This window comes from Lepidochelys kempii, chromosome 6 (assembly GCF_965140285.1).
Source record: "Lepidochelys kempii isolate rLepKem1 chromosome 6, rLepKem1.hap1, whole genome shotgun sequence".
NCBI classification, from domain to species: Eukaryota; Metazoa; Chordata; order Testudines; family Cheloniidae; genus Lepidochelys; species Lepidochelys kempii.
The window spans coordinates 122,578,540-122,600,004 of record NC_136385.1 but is presented as its reverse complement, the minus strand read 5'-3'; positions in this window follow the sequence as shown (position 1 = coordinate 122,600,004).

The window sequence follows — 21,465 nt, the reverse complement described above, 5'->3', positions numbered from 1 at the left end:
AGTAAGATACACCTTCCTCATTTAGTAACCACTGATAATGGGTGTGGTGTTTTATGAGAGACAGCAGTCAAGACGGTCTTTACCCCTATAATCTAGTACCCAAGGATTCAGTTCAGAATCGCTACGTTTGTAGATTTCTCCAAAGAAATAAGCTCCTGCCACCTCAGGACACACTGTAACATTGCACTGGCAGGGCGCAATTCAATGTGATGGTGTTTTCGGGCCGTGACCTATTGTGATATCTGTGTCAAAACATCACTGCATCATGACATAATTCACAGGGCCAGAAAACCATTCTGGGACCCAAGAACGTCCCACAGACACTAGGATTGTAAATATTGAGACAGGTGTCAGCCCTGCTACCACTGGGTGTGATCTAACACAGCTGAGTGTGGTGGTTCTGTGGCTGCCCTGTGAAAACTGCAGTGGTGTTAGTTAGCTCGAAAGGAAGAGATCATTGATTTTCAGTGTTGTCTCCTCTTTCCTGGGCTGGGAAGAATCTGTGCAAAGCTGTTGAAGCAAGCAGTATGAAGACACGTGGTCTTATGGTTCAGCCTCTAGACAGACCCAGAAGATCTGGGCTTAATTACTAGTTCTTCTACAGTTTTCCCGTGTCACCGTGGGAAATTTCTTGGGGTTTATTTGGGACCCTCCCACCTCGCAGCGTCCCAGAGCCTGGGTTCCAGCCAAAGCCTGAACATCCACACCGCAATTAAATAGCCCCATAGCGCAAGCCCTGTGAGCCTAAGTCAGCTGGCAGGGGCCAACTGTGGGCTTTTAATTGCAGAGTAGACAAAACCTCAGTCTCTCTGTGTCTCAGTTTCCCAGTTGTAAGAAGATATAATATTTCCTTTCTCCCATCCATTTATTTTGTGAGGGTGTCCAGAGCTTGTGGTGGGAGTTTCTTTGTTTACAACAGTGCAAGTGTGAATAAATAAAAGCCGACTGACATTCTTGGAAGCTGTGTGGATGGAGATTTGTCCTGCGGCGGCTGCCCCGGGAGGACGAGGGGTACATCTCGCCTACGCAGCTGCAGTAGTTTTCTGGCTTTCAGTCTGTGCACTGGCTGACTTTTACCTGAACAGGCTGCCCGGCTTTAGGCGCTTGTAAGGAAATGGTTTGTTTCTCTGAGAGGCTATGAGGGCTTTAAGATTGGTGCATGAAAGCAGGTGTGATGGATGCAGAGTGAGCTTGATCTCATGGCGCTCCTCTTGCTGATGTGGCCAGAGTCAAGCGCCCGTTGGCTCACCCGCCCTTCTGTTCCTCAAAGTGAATGCCTCCTTATGGATGCCATCGCAATTGGTTTGGGATCTTTCTGTCCCCCGCCCCCGGATGATTCTGGCAGCCATTTCACCCTAAAGCCCTGCCATGCTGCTCTTCCTGGCAAGCCCGTTGTGTGGCTATTTGTAATCTGCATTTGATTTTCAGTCAGGTTAATTTGGGTTTCCTCCCGGCTGTTGTTTCTCTTTCAATAACTTCTATGCTAATGCACTCACGTCCTGCTGCTGTTGTGTTAGATGATCGCGTACCATTTCCTCAGACTCCCAGACATTGGTCAGCCTGCTTATTTCAGGTTTCTTGTTCTCCTGGAATGAGGCCGGCCTTTTATTTCATGACTTCATTTTTCCTCCAGCAATCCTCCTGACGAGGCTTGGCCAAAGCTAGTACTAGAGAAGAGGGCTCAACTCCAGGTGCTTCTATGGAATCAGTTTCTTGTGGGAGAGAAGTGCAGAGCTCACATTTGACCAGGTGTCCAAGTGCTTTTTATTTTTAAAGACTGCTAGCTTGTTCTCCAGAATCTCAGCTTTCATTAGAGAACGTCTCAAGCCCTTGTAGTTGCGCAGAAAACAATTAAAATGTGACATGAGCACAAACCAATGTAGTAATGTCTGCCTGAGTTTGCAGAGAGCCTGAAACAATAGCTCTGAAAGGTGTGACCTCCTTCATCTCAATCAACAGGCTCCCTCTACCCTCAGACCAGTGGGGGCCAGCCAGCTTTCTCATTGGCTCCGGGGCCTCTCTGTCTGCTGGTGGCTGTCTGCAGACTAGTTACACCTTCAGTTCACATTTTCATGATTATTAGCCCATAGGTTGGCAAACCTATAGAGATATTAATGAGAGCTGAGGTTCTGGTGTCATCACATGGCTCAGCTGGCATCCTAGATATGAGCCTATGATGGAATTGAACACCAGTGGGGGCAACCAAGCTTGAGGAGCCAGACAGAGCCTTCACAATCATACTTTGAACATCTGCAAAATATGTTGTGAGCTGTGTCTCCTTTTAGCATCTCAAGTGAGTGGAGCCTGAGCAGGGTCCACCAATGTGACAGAAACATGGTTTCTCAGCTCCCCATTTGCAATGTGGCCTATTTAATGATCGTGTGTATGGATTAGGGAGAAGCTGAAGCTACGACATTCAGATCCGGGTCCAGATTTTGAATGCCCCACTATTGGGGCATATTTGGATCTGGTGTTTTGGCTCACTGGCAAATGGGCTATTTGCAAAACTGGGCTGTAGGTTTAGCTTCCAACTCCCACCCCTTTCCAAACAGAAAAGAAGTTCAGGAGGTAGAGAACTTGGTTGTTTTGGTTCCGGCCCATCTAATATGGATTAAACACATGCTTAAATGCTTTGCTGAAGGGGGAGGGGCTTGACCATGCGTGTAAAGTTAAGTGCTTTGCAGTTTAATCGGGGCCTTTGGCTTTATAAGTCAATTCTAACACATTAGTCTCTCAACAGCTGGTGCAGATCATGCAGCACTGGCTGGATGCACTCATGGCGAGACACTCCTCTGACATAGCTGGCTGCTGCATTCTGCACCAGTTCTAGCTTTTGAATGAGGTGTTGTAAAAAACCCAAAACAAAAAGGACAAAAAAGGATGTCCCAATACTGCTGAGCATCTGCCTCAAATGGACACCAGTCCCTGGCCATTTCACTCCCATACCGAGAGCAGGGAGCCTGCTCTTCTCAACCCAATCTCACTGATGCTCCAAATGCCCTCGCTGGTTTATGCCCTGTGCTTAGAACAGAGAAGAGAGCTGCGTAGCTCTGTGCTGCTTCGTTTATTAATGGCACACGGGCATGAATGATTCATGGGATAGAATCATAGAAATGCAGGGCGAGAAGGGACCTCGAGAGGCCATTTAGAGCAGTCGCGCCACGCTGAGGCAGGACCAAGTAAATGTAAACCTTCCCTGACAGGTGTTTGTCCAACCGGTGCTTAAAAGCCTCCAAAGACAGGAATTCCACAACCTCCCTAGGTAACCCCAACCCCGCACAATTCCCTGAGAGATGTGGCCATCCCACAATACACTGTGGCTGCCCCACACTGCAAAGCAACAATTTCCCATAAAGCAGTGTGCCTCATGGTGGCATGGAGGACACTGGGATGCCTACCCAAAGTGCAACATGTTTCCACCAATACAACTTTGGGGTCTCGTGGACACAACACAGCTGCATGAGTGACTGAGTGTGAACTAGGGTGACCAGATACCCCAATTTTATCAGGACAGTCCCGATTTTCAGGTCTTTTTCTTATATAGGCTTCTATTACCCCCCACCCCCGTCCCGATTTTTCACATTTGCTGTCTGATCACCCTAGTGTGAACCCAATCTGTTGAAATAGTTTTGTCTATGGCACTTTCCTGACCGAATGTGTTCTGGTATAACATTTTTATGTAGGCAAGGCCTAACTGTATAGAAGCACAAGTCCATGAGCTGTAACAAGCCAAAGAAAAACTATCCCATGAAGGGACCTCATTTGGGTTGCAGTTGAAAATACAATAAAGCCTGTAAATCACCATTGGATTGGACTCCATTGATTGTAATTTTCATCCAGTAATGAGCATCAATAACTTCAGAAAGTTCCACCTCTGAACTGTTTTCAATGAAAATGAGACTCATTCACTTCAGTGAAGTTACTCTGGATTTACACAAGGGCGGAAGGAAAATGTAGCTTCTTTTCCTGGTAAAGTATCTGTTCAACCCAGCCCTTGATGGAAGTAAATGGAAAACTAAAACACGAATAAGAGACTCTATATGAAACACATTAGGCTCAGTGGTTACAGTTGGAATCTGAGAGCCACTTGGAGGTAATCATGTAAAAACCAGAAGTGTCTGAGAGTGATTTCAGCCAACTGCAGCTGCCCCAAAATGGTTACCGGACATTATATTTCCCTTTAAAGAAAAATGAGTTTTCAGACTTGGGAGGAAGACAAAGGAAATAATAAACCAGCTAAACTGGCATGGGCTGAAAATGAGCATGACTAAGACTGAGTTCATGTGGGTCAGTAGAGGTGCCATAGAGAAATCGGATATATAGATTAATGGAGTGAGATGAAACCAGACTGATCCATTCAAGTACCTTGCCGGCTGGGTCACAGAAGATGGCGAGCTTCAATGTGAGATACTTCCAGATTGGGGAGTGTGGAATAGCATCTCAGGGGTTAGACAAGCATCAGCCACTGAGACTAAAACCCCAACTGTATAGAACAATGGTGCACCCCGCAATGCTGTATGGTGCTGAAGCATGGGTGATAAAAAGATGACAGGTTCAATGCCTACAGCTGTTTTGAGATGAGACATCTGTGTACCACAAGAGGATTGCATGGAGAGAGAGATTTCAAGTGTTAGGATGGAAGTTAAAGTCCGTGATGTGGCTGACAAAATCCAGGAAAAGTGACTTTTCTGGTGTGGGCCCATATACAGGATGAATGAAGAGGACCTGGCAAAGACAGCCTGGCAGGAGAGGGTGGAAGGAAAGAGAAGCCAAGGAAGGGATGGATGGATTGCATCAAAGAAGATGGTAAGTAGGTGGACCTTAGTGGTACCTCAGACAGATGGAGATGGTGGATGCTTGCATGACAACCTGACCATAGTAGATGGGATAAAGGGAAGAAGGAGATTGGAAGGAGGGAAACTGCTGTTTAAAAATGTGAAGGTTGGAGAACCATTCTCCTAACAAGGTAGCTATGACATTTCCTCTGCCACATCCTGTTCTGCTTTGCATTCAGTGAATCCAGGTGGATGAACCTGGATTGGCTACAGGGCCTGCTGTCACTTTGAATCAGCTGGCAGCAGTGTTCCCAGAGGAGGCTGCCAGCTCCTGCTGCTTCTGCCATGAGGGAGGAGATTGTATTTGCAGTGCCTGCCTTCTTTGATATTTAGTAAACTCCCCTGCGCTGCATGGCCACTAGAGGTTATTACTGTAAAGATTCTCCTGTATCCACATCTGGTCCTAATAAGACAACAGTACAAAGAAACTTCCTCGTTTCTATTTCCTGAATCAACACCACGGTCATGGGATCCGGATAAGCTTGGGCCTGATAATTTTCTGCAATTTAAATGCCATTTCTTTTCCAAGCAGGAAATGCTCTGTCTGTTTGTAAACAGTTGGTTTAATAGGACATCAATTCTTAGTCCCAGGCAGTATCTTCATTAAAATAGTTAAGGTTATATTGTCTTTTAAACCAATGCTAATAAAATGTTACAAGTTTTAAAAAATTCCCTGAACAGTAGGAACTCAGGGAATTCAGTTAGCATTGCAAGCCAGTTTGCAGTTGGGTTTCAAAATCAGCCTTTACTCTGCCCAGATATCAGAGACCAGTTTTTACCTATGTGTAGGGGACCCGATCCAATTGCCCTATGTCTGTCCTGATGAGCAGTGTGGTCTTTAGCTGTATACTGATAGGCCGTGCCACTGTTCTTCCAGCTTATAAAGGGTAGAGAGAGGTCTCTTCTAAGTATCCAAAGGGGGTCAGCATAGATCCTGGGAACACCTGGCCTCCATGCTGGAAGGACTCCCAAATTTGTCAGTAGCTGATGCAACTGAGCGGGGAGGGAGGAAACAGGAGATGAGCTGGGTACATGCCCATGTGACCTGGTGACTGCCTTGGGGGGATGGGAACCAAGCAGTTGCATGCTGTCTACCATTCAAGGAGGCTCCCCCACCATGTGTGAGATGGCCACCATCTTGGCTGACACACCAGGGAACCTCCTGAGGTAAAAGCATGAGCTGCTGCAGCTTGAGCTAAAGAGCCACTCTTCTTAGCTGGGGCTGTAACAGCCTCATGTCATCTGCAGATTGGGCAGTGAGGGGGACCTGCCACAGGCTCTCATCCGTGGTTCTGTATGCTACAGGGCAGTCCCTTCTTCAGCTGCTTCTCCCCTATGCCGGGATTGCTGTGAGCACAGCTCCAACGGCCTGCCTGCACCTTCCTTTCTGCAGGGGTATATTTAAAGCTGCTGCAAAGCAGATGTCTCTTGGGGCTTTATTCTCCCTGCAGGGTACGTGTAGCAACCGTTGAAATCAGTGGGGGTTACCCACTTGCTGTGGGGAAGAGGTGGGGAGAAGAGGGCCCCTCGAGTGCAGGGGCTACAAAGACTTGCTGGTGGGGCTGCCTTCCCCTTCCTCACAAAGGGCTATTGCAAAGGTCTTGTGTGTGTTACAGGTCGGGGTTGCACCTACCCTTATAGAGCTAACTGGCACTGAAGGAGCTGTTGGAATCTCAATGAAACTGAAGGGCTCAACCAGTCCCCTGTTGACTTTTCTCTCCATAAACCCTTGCACAAATCAGCATGATGGGCAGGTGTTTTAACACACAACCAGCTCTGGAAGAGCAGCGGGGGAGTTGCAGGTCAAGACTTGGGTGCATTGGGGCAGAGAGGAGCTTGTGCAGAGCCAGCCTATGCTATGTACAGCAGGTGGTTGTTCCCTCACTTCATGTTTCAGAGTAGCAGCCGTGCTAGTCTGTATTCGCAAAAAGAAAAGGAGGACTTGTGGCACCTTAGAGACTAACCAATTTATTTGAGCATAAGCTTTCGTGAGCTACAGCTCACCCTCACTTCATGAACATTCAGCTCACCAACAAAGATTTAAACTGTGGGCTAGCATGGGAGCACAGTTTAGCAGCGTTGCACTTTGGGTCACATTTTTAGGGAGGCAGAACTCTACGAGGAGAATGTAATGGGCGCGTGTGCCCCCTATTTGCCTTCACATCATCCCAATTGTGTAGGAAACAGGTGGATAGTTGCCTATGACAACTAATCATTTGCACACATTTAACTCATTTGCAAGCAAACTGTTGATAACTGTGCAAGCAGTTTCTGGTTCCCAGATGATCCTCTCTCTTTTAAAAATGTAGCTATTAAGCTGGGATGGCTTTTATTTTCTGTGTACTGTATCTTTTAGTGGGGCAGCTGGGGATGAATCACTTGGTAATTGCCTTGGATCACTTGATGACTACCTGTTCTGTTCATTCCCTCTGGGCCACCTGGCATGGGCCGCTGTCGGAAGACAAAATACTGGGCTTAGATGGACCATGGGTCTGACCCAGCATGGCCATTCTTATGTTAAGTTTCTACACACGCTCCCAATGGTCAGTCTTCAGTAGTCATCTTGTTGGAGTACAGACCACCAGTAGGGGCATTCACACTGTACTCTCTTATAGAGACTTGATTTTTGTGCTTTCTTGTTTTGTTGATCTCTCAAGTTTACCTTCTGGCAGAGCAGTTTTTAATGATCTGTTTGCCCAATGCAGGGCGCAAAGACTAGCTTTTATCAGTGTCAGTTTAACTCTTTGTAAATTGCAGACACACACATGTGCCTACATATACACAGCCATGCGTGAGCGTAGACACACACACAGAGTTATCTGTGCATCATCCTTTGCGTTCATCTGGCTGGAAATGTGGAAAATTGTTAAGTGCTATTTGTTGAGCATTGATGGTGTGCTTAGCATGGCACAGAATTCAGAGGACACGTTCCTTTGCTTTTGGAGATTACAGTGTAAGGCATGACTTCTAGAAATGTAGTTTTCCTCTCTTTCTCTGAGGATGGGATCTGTCAAAGGTTATGCTCAAGGAGCTGGGTATTCTAAAGAAAATGTAGAACCATGTACAAGAGCCCTCACCCATCCCTCAGTGTCACTGCCGGTGCTCCTTGGTTCTCATGTGTTTGGTCAGCAAGGGTTGCGTGATGGAAATTGAAATTGGTCTACTTTGTATTAATAGGGAGCGGTTATTATTTGTTCGTATCACAATAACACCTAGAGGCCCCAACCATAACCATGGTCCCATTTGCTAGACACTGTACAAAACCCATAGTGTGAGAGAGTCCCTGCCTTGGAGAGCTTTACAATCTATATAGATAAACTGGCAAAGATTGAGAGGGAAAACACAGGCATGGAGAGGTGAAGTGACGTGCCTAAACTCACACAGCAGATTGATGATAAAGGCAGGATTAGAACCCAGGTCTCTTGACTACTAGTCTAGGTCTCTAGACCACCTCACAGCAGTGAAGTGGAGAGGTCCAAGCCTTGGGACTGAGAGACAGGAATTCCTGGGCTCTACTTCTGGCTTCAGCAATGATTTGCTTTGTGGCCTTGGGCAAGTCACATAGGCTCAGATCCTGAAAGGTATTTAGGTGCCTAATTCCCATTGATTTCAATAGGAGTGAGGTTTGAGGATCTGGGCCTTAATCTCTCTGCCTCAGTTTCCCTGTAAGATAGGGATAACAACACCTACCTAACTCACAGGGGGTACTGTGTGATTTGAATTAGGTACCAGTGTATAGGTTCTGATTCTTATTTATACTAAGGCTCTTTTACATTGCTACAGCAACGTAAAGGGGCCTTAGAATGAATGAGAGTCAGTCCCTGTCCATCACAATGTAAGATCCAAATCAGAACAGTTCAATGGGACTTAAGCATGTGCTTCCGTGCTCTGCTGAATAGAGAAGTTTAGAGATAGCAGGTGGGTGAAACAAACTAGGGGCAGAGTGGGGAGGAAAGACAGAGCACCAAAAATATTAACGAGGCCCACACATATCCAGTCTGTTCCCCGCTTTTCTTTGGTCTAATCAAATCACTCATAGTAAAGTCTTCCCTGTGTATTTCTTTGGAATGCTGATAAATAAAATAGCACAGCTGACATATTTAAAATGGTATTTTCCCTTTCAGGCTATTTTTAGAATTGACTTGAAAACTGTGTATCCATTATGTTCCCTCTTGGCTGCATTATAACGGTGTTACAGTCTTTGATAGGGAACCTTTTGTTGTTTTTCGTGCCCTCAGTGGAGGAGTTTGATTTAGGCTTAGCTGCCATGCCCCACCTCAGTCTATTTAGCACCATCAGAAATGTTGCAATGTTGGGCTGCTGTTAAAGAAGTGGTTCCATGGATATCAGTTACAAACCCCTGTAAATTCTTCTGCTGCCGGAGGCAGCTTCCTGTCCCTGACCAGAGGGATTATAGCAGGATTAGCCAACTGTTCAAAATCTCATGTGCTTTTTAGATCTGTTTGTAATTGCATTCCACAATCATATGTACCCTTTGGCCTAAATCAAAGCCTGCGACTGGCCTTATTGAATCTTTGGGCCGTACAGCATACTTGATCTATGCCAGGAACACCCATTGAGCTGCATAGAGATGGTAGATCTAGGGAGGTACAGGGTCCTTTGTAAGGAATGAACTAATCCAAGTATGCCAGTCCCCCATCTCGTTAAAGTCCAGCCTAAAGACCCACTTCTTCTGTGAGGTCCACACATGACAAATATTCAATTAGGGCACCATTTTCTTTTCTAGTTTATAGTAATTGAGACGATAAATAGTCTTATGGTTAAGGTGTTGGGCTCGGCCTCAGAAGATCTAGCTTCAGTTCCTCCCACTGCCATAGACTGCCCAAATAACCTTGGGCAAGTCACTGAAGGGGCGCTGGCATTGTGTACTCCCAAGACTGGGTTTCAGTGATAAAAACATCCCAATGGTTATAGCTGCCTGCTGTGTTCTGCATAATTGCTGTGAAGCAAAGGGGAGAAAGTTTCCACCAGGAAAGATGGCGTCGCCATCTGCTGAGTTTGAACAGTCAGACAGAAGGGCTATTAGAAGAGCTCAACATGGAGCTATATGGCTCGGGGAGCCTTTGGAAGATCACTTTAACAGTGAGTTACAAGTAATGCATTGTGGTGTACTGTGCCGTACCTGGCGGTGCTCTTTTGGGACCTGTTAGGAATTGGGCGGTGCTTGGTGTACATTTATGATCATGACATGGTATTTGTCACTGATCTTATGAGTTGCTACACTGTATGGTAAGAAGTAAGGGTGTGCTTTCAGAAGTGCTAGGCACCCTGCAGCATACGATGTGAACTAATAAAGATGACTTGTTTTCCAAATAATAGAATTTTATTCAGTAACAAAATCAGTACAAAGAAAAATCTGTGCAATTTAAAAGAAAATACATTAAAAACTTAATAAATTTAATAGAACAGGACTTATCAAGGGCAAAGACCATTCATGTCCATTTTAGCTGCACATACAGCAAGCCTGGCTTTCACGGGTCAGTGTATGTGAAGCTGTGGTTGTCCTTAATGTCCTCTGGGGTGGAGTGCTAGCGGTAGGGATGCAGCCTCTGATGCCATGTGGAATGTTGGGGTGGGAGTCTAGGGTGGTGCTGTAATGGAGTTCTCCAGGGACTGAAAAGGGAAGCAAGCCCATGACTGTCGAACTGGTAGGTCTGCAGCATCTGAATTTGCTGACAGCGAAGCCTCCTTGTGTCCTGGTGCATCTCCCTCTCTGCTCTTTCCTTCTCCAGGCCCAGCTGTCTGCAATGTTCCCTCTCCAGGCAGTTCTCACAGTGGGAGGCAGCCCTGACTTGCAGGATCTTGTTGACTCCTGAGTCCTCCTCTTTCTCCTTGATATCTGGCTCAGGTGTTCCACCGGTGTGGAGGGGGAGCCCCTCCTGGCTGCGTCGGCAGCAGATGCAGATAAAACACACAAAGTTACCGTAGTCAATATAGGCACCATAGAACACGGAAGCTAAGATTCAGAACTCCTTTCCTATGCTCCCCTAAAGTTTGAAGCCAGATGTGCTCATTGATATGGCTGCTTCAGCATGCTTGTGTGCAGTGCCACTCACAGCACTAGCCGTGGTGAGGATGGCCTGCCAGGTGTGAAGGAAATGGGGGGGGAATTGCTCCATTGGATGAAACTATGCATATATAGGGCGATGGTACTACCATTTGCACAGGCAGGGGTGATCTTAGCTGATATGTCACGCCTGAGCTTAACAAAGGCACAGAGAGCAAAGCTGCTGCTGGCAGCCCGAAGCCACCTGGGCTCATATGCCACCTGCCTGTTAACTTCAGCAGGAACCACTGCAGTAATCGCTAACTGGCTTGGGAAAGTGTCCTGCCAGCGGGGGAAAATACAAGGCTGCAATTCCTAGAAATCTGTGGGAAAGGATTGCAGAGTACCTCCATTAAAGTTTTCATTGAGATCTCAGGTGGATTCTAGGGAAATCCCTATGTACATAAACAAATTGCTATGCATTCCCCTCCACCCACCTAACTCTAGAGGGGAACGCAAAGCAAGTAATGACTCTACCTCTTCTAGTACGACTAAATTAATGAAAAGTCAGTAGCTGTATCTGTTAAGTTGCCATCAGTACATCATTGTAGTCGAAAATATATTTACACAATTACCTGAGGTTCCTCCCCCTGCATCGGGGGTCACCCATACTCAACTGACTGGATTGTGGTGGAGTCTAAACAGGTCCAGGTTTGTGGCATAGCTGGACGCCCTGGTTGCATGTCGCCCATCCTCCTCCTCCTCCACCTCCTCCTGGCTGTTCAGGGCAGGGGCCTGTGACTCAGGCTCCTGGGAGGTATCCAAGGCGGTGGTGGGTCTCTACCTACTATGGCATGCAGCTCTTTGTCAAAGCGGCAGGTCTGTGGCTCAGCACTGGATTGACTGTTCACCTCCCTGGCCTTCTGATGTGCCTCACACAGTTCCTTTGCTTTCACGTGGCACTGTTGCTTGTCCCTGTTGTACTCTTCCTCCTACATTCCCATGTGCAGTCTTTTTCTACAGCTGGTCCATAGCGGTGCCTGATCAGCCCAATCTCCCTGCAGGCCCAGGAGGTGCAATACCTCCTGTCTGCTCCAAGTGTGTAGCCACCATGGGAAGTTGCACACAACAGTGGAGACCTGCTAGGTGTGCTCACCAAGCTGGACAATCAGGAAAAGACAATCAGGATGTGTTGCATCCGAGAGCGCTAAAGGAGTTGGCAGCTGTGATTGCAGAGCCATTGGCCATTATCTTTGAAAACTCATGGCGATGGGGGGAAGTTCCGGACGACTGGAAAAAGGCTAATGTAGTGCCAATCTTTAAAAAAGGGAAGAAGGAGGATCCTGGGAACTACAGGCCAGTCAGCCTCACCTCAGTCCCCAGAAAAATGATGGAGCAGGTCCTCAAGGAATCAATCCTGAAGCATTTACACGAGACGAAAGTGATCAGGAACAGTCAGCATGGATTCACCAAGGGAAGGTCATGCCTGACTAATCTAATCGCCTTCTATGATGGGATTACTGGTTCTGTGGATGAAGGGAAAGCAGTGGATGTATTGTTTCTTGACTTTAGCAAAGCTTTTGACACGGTCTCCCACAGTATTCTTGTCAGCAAGTTAAAGAAGTATGCGCTGGATGAATGCACTATAAGGTGGGTAGAAAGTTGGCTAGATTGTCGGGCTCAACGGGTTGTGATCAATGGCTCCATATCTAGATGGCAGCCGGTATCAAGTGGAGTGATCCAAGGGTCGATCCTGGGGCCGGTTTTGTTCAATATCTTCATAAATGATCTGGAGGATGGTGTGGATTGCACTCTCAACAAATTTGCGGATGATACTAAACTGGGAGGAGTGGTAGATACAGTGGCAGGTAGGGATAGGATACATAGGGACCTAGACAAATTGGAGGATTGGGCCAAAAGAAATCTGATGAGGTTCAACAAGGATAAGTGCAGGGTCCTGCACTTAGGACGGAAGAACCCAATGCACCGCTACAGACTAGGGACCGAATGGCTAGGCAGCAGTTCTGCAGAAAAGGACCTAGGGGTGACAGTGGACGAGAAGCTGGATATGAGTCAACAGTGTGCCCTTGTTGCCAAGAAGGCCAATGGCATTTTGGGATGTATAAGTAGGGGCATAGCCAGCAGATCAAGGGACGTGATCTTTCCCCTCTATTCGACATTGGTGAGGCCTCATCTGGAGTACTGTGTCCAGTTTTGGGCCCCACACTACAAGAAGGATGTGAAAAAATTGGAGAGAGTCCAGCGAAGGGCAACAAAAATGATTACGGGTCTGGAACACATGACTTCTGAGGAGAGGCTGAGGGAACTGGGATTGTTTAGTCTGCGGAAGAGAAGAATGAGGGGGGATTTGATAGCTGCTTTCAACTACCTGAGAGGTGGTTCCAAAGAGGATGGTTCTAGATTATTTTCAGTGGTAGAAGATGACAGGACAAGGAGTAATGGTCTCAAGTTGCAGTGGGGGAGGTTTAGGTTGGATATTAGGAAAAACTTTTTCACAAGGAGGGTGGTGAAACACTGGAATGCGTTACCTAGGGAGGTGGTAGAATCTCCTTCCTTAGAAGTTTTTAAGGTCAGGCTTGACAAAGCCCTGGCTGGGATGATTTAATTGGGGATTGGTCCTGCTTTTGAGCAGGGGGTTGGACTAGATGACCTCCTGAGGTCCCTTCCAACCCTGATATTCTATGATTCTATGACATTTCAAAAATTAGCGGGGCTTTAATGTGGATGGGGGCGGGGGGGGGGGGGGGGCTTCTGATCTCCATGGCTCCTGGGCAGTGGAGTTCACAATTGTGACCAGAGCGGTCAGTGTTGGGCATTGTGTGACAGCTGCTGGAGGATAGTTAGGATCAATGTAAATGATGCGGTTTCTACACGCGTGCTCCATTGACCTCAGTACATTGACAATGATTCAGCGCGTCTCGGGAAGGTGGTGTTACTATGCTGCTGTAACGGGGCACTTACATCAGTGGGAGACACGTGTAAGTATAGACACATGCACAACTAGGTCCATGTAAGGCAGCTTTGTAGTGTAGACCAGGCCTAAATCTCTCTGTGCCTTTGTTCCCTAACTGCCCAGGGAAGATGATACTTTTTATCTATTTAGTCTCTCTGATCTTTGGGGCAGGAACTTTCTCATACTATGTATAACCTTGCTGGCAGTCAGAGTTGGCAGCAACAAGGGCCGAGTTCAATATCTTGGGGTTCCTTTTCAACAGTACAATGGAAAAATGGCTCAAGCCCTCACTCAGTGACCTAGGACAATTACACACCACCCCTGGGCGCCTCTAAGAGGCAATACTTCCCCTCTCGCAAGCACAAAGTCCGAGTGTAGCAAAAAGTTTTAGTAAAAGGAGGGGAGTAACTCAGCATAAATTTAGGAAAACACCACAACTAGGGTTCATAAACATAAACCATGATCAAAGACCCACCCCCAAGTAAATTGGGCAGTATCCTTTTCCCCTCAGGTTCTTAAGTCCAGCAACCCAAAAGTCCCTTTAATGTGCCCGTCCCTTCTTTGCACCCCACTCACAGTTGCTGTCCTTGGTCAGTGCAGCCCCAAAGTTCAGAGGTTCATCTACAAAGTTCACCTCCCTCCCTAGGTGGATGGGGGCGGGGGGAGGGTGATAAGGAGGTACCTTACATGCTCTGCTGCTTGGGCACTCGCTTGCCACCCCGCTGGCCAATTGCCACACCTCTCTGCTAGCCACCCCTCTCCACCAGCCGCCCTGCTGGCCACGCCTCTCCACCAGCAACCCGCTCACCAAGCTATCTTCAGGGCCCACGATTTAATACAGCTCTCAATGAATTCAGCAGTTAGTGGAGGGGAGCCTCACTGCTGGTGCACACTGGGCAGTCTCTTGCATCAGAGATACTGTTCCAAAATAGGTCTAATACTTAGACCTAGGTATCAGTGATTTCAGCTCTTTAGCATGTAACAAGACTCTTAATTGAGTCTAAATTAGCTCTTTTATTATATAATGGAGAAAGGAAAGATTAAACAGCATCTAGGACTCTTAAACAGAGCCCACCCTCTCTCAACTCATTGGGCTTTGGAACCCATGTCCCCTGCCTATCGAGTGCTGTTCAGCTGTGGGTGAGTCCCTCCATTGGAGTATGCCAGATACAGTTCTGCTACCCTTGATTCACGCAACAAGGATAACAACCCTTTATTACTCATGCCCCAATAACGAGGAGACTGGGGGTCCAACAGCAGCCAAAAGTGATCGTTTGGGCAAGCAATTCCATCATGCTGAGCACCTAGGCAGGGTGAGTGTGCCCATACAAATGAGATCAGCTCCTGAAGTCCTTTTCCACAGCTCACCACTAGATGTCAGGGGAGAGCTCAGAAAGACTCTGCTTACATATGTGTATGTAGAATATCCAGCACAATGGGACCTTGATCTCAGTAGGCTCTTCTACTAATAATAATGGCAGCTACTGTCATATAAATAGTAATTAACGCTTTCCTCCAAATCTCGGTGTGTCTTGATTTTCTCTCTCTATTAGTCTAAGCTCTTCAGAGTAGGGGCTGTTCTGATACCATGTAATAGAATTAACAACCATTATTGCACGTTTTGTAATCCCTTCATATTTATATGAGGATGTGATGGTGTAAGAAAACTACAAGTGAGGACGGTATTACATGGATATTGGGTAGAGTTCCCTTGACTAGCTGAGTGTGAATAGCATCCCTTCTTTAGGGAAGGGTTTACCTGTGACTCTGCACATCTCCACTCCAGGGCTAACAATTCAGCTGAGTCTGAGCTGAGCTTCCAAAACTCCCAGAGTTCTTGTAGCAGGACAGAAGGAATTGTTTGCCAAACCCAGGACGCTATATTTTAGGAGATTTCCATTTGGTGCACAAAGGGAAACTGGATGCTCTAAGCCAATGAGAATGACAAAGCAATCAGGAGAGAGGGAAGGAAAGTAGAGACAATGCAGGATTATGGAAGGATCTGGTACAGTCATTGTTGTGCTCTTTGGATGGATTTGCTTTACTCAGTCACTAGTGCGCAGCAAAAACAAATGTGGGACCTCAAGTACATGCCTGTGAATGACACAACCAAGATACCTCAGTCCTGTGGAAAACCAAATATCCCCTAGATAGAAACAAGAGATGGAGACCATGATACCGACTGTAATACCCTTCTTTGTAGATTCTTTAGTCAACCCATTTCTAATCAAGGCATGGAATAAAGCCATTCCTGGGGATTCCCCAGTAACTTAGTGGGAATGGTCTGTAGTGCAGCACAGGTGACAAAGTCTTGGTCTTGGTCTTCTACTCGCTAGGGCCAGGAGGAGCGAAGGTCACTACAGCGGGAAGTAGCTACCTAGTGGCCCTTTACAGCCACACTTCTGGCCTATTACAGACAGAACTCATAAGCCAGTCCCATCCTCAGTAGTGAAAGGGTGCTGCCTGCAATGCAGAGCCATGTACAAAGTTACACTAAGAGTCCTGTGAAACCACACCAAGCCTGATACGCTGAGGTGCCGAGTTGTGGCTTTCAGTGCCATCCGTGGGTGCTCAGCACCTCCTGAAATCTGTTCTCCTACCAGATCTCTGCATTGAATCATAGAATCATAGAATCATAGAATATCAGGGTTGGAAGGGACCCCAGAAGGTCATCTAGTCCAACCCCCTGCTCAAAGCAGGACCAATTCCCAGTTAAATCATCATTGCTGTGAGTTTAGCCATTTTGAAATGTAAACATAAACCCCAAGACTTGAGAGAGAGGAATCAAGGCTGTGTGAAACTTCAGATGAGACGCTCCGACCACTGAATCAAAACTCGTTGCAATATAACTCAACCAAGATTCATTCACTCAGGGGAAAAAAACAGTGTCATTGAAATAATCCTGCTCTAGCTTCATTTGAATACACTCTTCACAGACCACTGGGATGGAATACAATCGACTCCGGTTAGCATTGTAACATGATGTATTAGGCCCTTAACTGAGACGCTGATTACGTGGCTTTGTACTGAACAATGAGCCAATGGGCCCGCTCTTTGCTTCTTGTCAACTTCAAATACCCTGGACAACTTCTGTTTAACTCCATTAACCCCAAATGTTGTCTTCTTTATCAGACCCTCTTCTTATCTTTTAAAAAATGGAGCTGATCTTGTCTTTTTTTCTCTTTTAATCAAGTTTGCTTGCTAGTTTTGGTGAGAGAGAGAGAGAGAGATTTTTCTCAGAGCTAGTCCCAAATCTGGGGACCACGTGCAATTTTTTGCATATTCATCAAATTAATTGTTTGTAAATTCTGCATATGAATCAGCTGTGCTATCATTGCCAATCTGTCTGCAGGAGGCAGGGAGATATCACTGGACTAGTGCTAGACAGATAGTTCTGTAACAGTGTTAGTCCCTTTGCTAAGCAGCAGTAGATTTTCAGTGCCTTACAGGATAGTTTCCCATTAGGAACAGATATTTTCTTAGCGTGATTTCTTTAGTTACAAAATGTACATAGGTGTTTTCTCTGTGGGGGTTGTAACGAATGGCAACACAAGGATCTCCTTCTTGCAGACCCTGTCCCCTGAAGCAGCCGCCTCGTGTGTCTCTCTCTGGCCTCCTAGTCTCACTGCTTTGCAAACAGTCCCCTCTTCCCACCACAGTCCCTGAATTGTATACCTGGGAAACCTTTAGTACAAGTGCTACAGTGGCACTGATGTAGCGCTTACAGCTACACTGCTGCAGTGTAGACACTTACGGCAGTGACGGAAGGGTGTTTCCTGTCATCGTAGTATATCCACCCCCTTGAGAGGCAGTAGCTAGGTTGTTGGTAGTATTCTTCCATTGACTTAGTGGTGTCTACATTGGGTTGGTTTCACTACATCTCTCAGGGGATGTGAATTTTTCATGCTCCTGAACGACGTAGGTAGGTCGAACTAAGTTTTAGGTGTAGACCAAGCCTGAAGGTCTTTCTGTGGTGAGTTTCATCCTGGCTGCTTATACATCAATAACCCCTAAGGTCTAAGTCATTAGCAACTTTCATCATAGCAATGCAAATGTGACAACATGTTAAAAGAAATCAGTGTATTGCTCTAGATCTGAATTTTGTGGGTTTGTGTAAATTCTCCAGGTCATCATAGAGCTAGTTTTGTTTCTAGGTCAATGGAATGAATTAGGGGGGTGGGAGGAAACCCACACATATGTTAAGTATCTCCACGCTTGGGAGGTGGTTTAGTGGTGACAACAGGAAACTGGGAGTTGGAACCTAGAGTCACACTGTGTCTCTGACCCTTGGTTTCCCCACCTGTAAAATGGGGATTGGGAGTAACACTCACCCCAGTGGTGCTTAATGCTTGTGAAGCACTTTGAGGTCTTGAGTGGAAGGTGCTAGAGAAATGCAAAGTAGCATTGTTATTACCTCCTTAGAAAATCTGCTCAACAATATACATTAGCAAATCAGCCAGCCAGCATGCCCTAGAGCAATGAGACACAGCTCATAGTTTTTGACTAGCAAGTACAAGATTCAGGGGGTAGCTCTGTTAGTCTGTATCCACAAAAACCACAAGGAGTCCGATGGCCCCTTAAAGACTAACAGATAACAGAAGTACAAGATTGAATCAGCCACTGCATGCAGGCTCCTTTGAGCCTGACAGAATTATTCTCTTTGCCACATTCTGGCTAGTTGGGCTCTTCTTTACTGGTTAGCCTCTTCCCTCCTGCTATCACTGCCTCCCTCCCTGAAGATTTGTGCTGATCGCTGTTGTACTGATTCCACCATTTCCATGTTCCTGATTAGTGTGGGGAGTTTGGGATTACTTTTCTGGAGAATTTCAAATGACAAAACTAAGAAATGAATAAAGAGTTTAAAATTCATGTGTCGGTGACCCCTGTAATGGTGGCAATCAGCATGAGGAGAGCTGGGAAGTGGTTTGGGACACAGAGGATGGTTTCATACAAGGGCTTTAGTCCTTTTTCAGTAATTGGCATAGTTGAGTTGTGGGAAGCTTGGTGTAGATGCTTCCTCCAGTGACAGAAGGGGTTTTCCCATCACAGTAGTTACTCCCAGAGAAGTGGATTATGTCCACACTACAAGCGCTACGGCAAGGGCGGTTTTCCCTCAAGAGGCAGTAACTACGTCAATGGAAGAATTCTTTCGTTGGCCTAGCTGTGTCTACTGTGCGGATTTCATTGACCTAACTGTCGCCCAGGGAGCAAAATTTCTCACAGCCTTGAGCAATGTAGCTAGGTCAATCTAAATTTTAGATGTAGACCAGGCCTGAGAGGCAGTAACTAGGTAGATGAAAGAATTCTTGACTACATACAGCGTTCAGGAGGTGACAGTTTTTACAGTCCTGAGTGATGTAGCTAGGTTCATCTGAGTGTAGACCAGGCATGGGCAGTGGGTATAATAGGCATGGGGAGGCTAAGCCTCTCCTAAGCAAAGCCCTGGCCCTGCCCATGCTCTGCCCTCTCGCCCCTGCTGGCAGGAGCTCAGTGGCCCAGTGCCGGGGCAACACTGGGGGTGGCCGGTGGCCTGGGGCAGTTCGGTCGTGGCTCCTCCAGCTGAGGAGACTGGAGACACCTGGGGCTCTGGTGGATTGGGGGGCAGTAGTGGTGGGACTGCATGGCTAGCCTCCCATGAGACCAAGCCTTTGATAGCAACTCTTAGCAGCATTGTTTTACCAACCTAACCCCGGTGTAGATACTGCTAAGTTGACAGAAGATTGCTTCCCTCGACTGTCACTCAGGGCAGTGGTGTTCTTACGGTGATGAAAAAACCCGCTCCGTCGGCATAGGCTGTGTCCATGCTAGCAGAGGTTCTTGCAACAGATTTATTGGTGGCCTCAGAGTGCGGCCATCAACTCTTGCTGGTGGCCACTTGGACAATTTTTCCTAAAATATTTAATTAACTTGAGGAAAAACAAATAAATATGCACAAGTGTGAAAAATCCACACCTCTGAGCGACGTAGTTATGCCGACCTTAACCCCCCACGTAGACAGCGCTGTGTCAACATAGCCCCTGCCTCTCGGGAAGGCAGACTAACTAGGAGCGTCTTCACTTAAGCACTACAGCAATGCAGCTACCTTGGCATGGCCGCACCAGTGCAGCGTTTTAAGCGTAGACCTGCCCTTAGTTTGGGCAAGCTGTGGTGTAAATCTACAGCCCGCCAGCGAGTTGCACACTAAGCATCCACGTAACCCCTGCTCTGCACACTAAAAGTCCCCTAGTGTGCGTTGATCTACTCTGCTTTGAAATTAGATGAAAGTTCCTTTGTGCACTTTCAGCATTTGGCAACAGGATCCCCATGCAGGCTTGTGCAGCTTTCCGCAAGCTAAGAACTCACATAGACAAGAAGCTTCTGTGCCTTTTACAGAGCTGAACACATGGATGATGCTAAAAATATTATTTATAGAGAGGGCAGCATGGGCTGATGGAGAGGGCATGGGGCTGGGTCTTAGGAGACGTGGTTTCTGTTTCCAGCTCTGCTCAGCGGCCTCCTGTAAGTCACTTCCCCTCTCTGGGTCTCTTTTCCCCCTCTTGCCCTTTGCCTGTCTTGCCTGTTTAGATCATATGCTCTTTGGGACAGGGTCTGCCTCTTACTAAGGGCGGATACAGCATCTAGCACAGTGGGGCCTTGAGCGCATTTGTGGCCTTTCAGAGCTACCGTAATACCCATAATCATGATAATCTTCCTCCAGAGCAAAAAAGACAGGCCTCCTTCCCACTCAGTCTGTGAGAGCTACTGGAGCAGGAGGCTCCCATCCTTCCAAACAAGGCCCACATTGTGACGGATTCCTTGAATGCTTTCCTCCGCTTACTCTCCTCAGTCCTCCCATGACTCGCTAAAACTCCCAAAGCTCAATTTTGCCTCCATTGGCTACTAACATTTCTTTTCATTTCTTTTTCTTCAGCGTCTGCTTCCTTCCCCCCTCCCCCGCCAATCACATGCCCACTACACCCTAATGGCCGATCTCAGAGTGTAATTAGTTTACATACTGTACAAAGTTTGCTTCGTTACAGCTGTCTTGGCACACTGAATTAATGCAATGCCTTTCTGGAGCTTTGATCCCAGCTCCTAGGCAGCAGTCAGCACCCCCTGTTTAAAGGATCACCATTTTCTTCTCTCCTTCCTGCCCCCCCAACTCCCCGCAATGCACACTTGGCAATGGCTTTCCCTTATTGCATCATTTGTGTTCTTATTTTAGAAGTGTTTGGCCTTAAAAGCCACGAAGTACCCAAATGTACTGTTGATGGGCCATAAGTCACTCTGCGTAGCTTAAAAGAGCATGGTTGTGAAGGGCTGCAGGAGAATGATTTTAAGATGATGGAGGTAATGCGTGGTGCTGCTGAAATGCAGGGAATCATCGCAGGCTTTCCATCTTGAATTCTGTCCCTAGTTACTGACTGTCACTCATTAAGTACAGTAAATAAAATCAGTTCACGGTGAAGCCAGAGTGGTGTCTGGAACTTTGCTTGTGAATGGGGGATAAAAGGGTTAGAGGTGACAGAAATCAGCAAACCTCCTCACTCCCTCTTCCTACAGTCCCAGGCCGTGGCCGGTGAGAGACACAAGGTACCTGAGGTAATATCTTTCAGTGGCCCACCTTCAGTTGGTGAAAGAGACAAGCTTTGGAGTTCCACAGAGCTCTT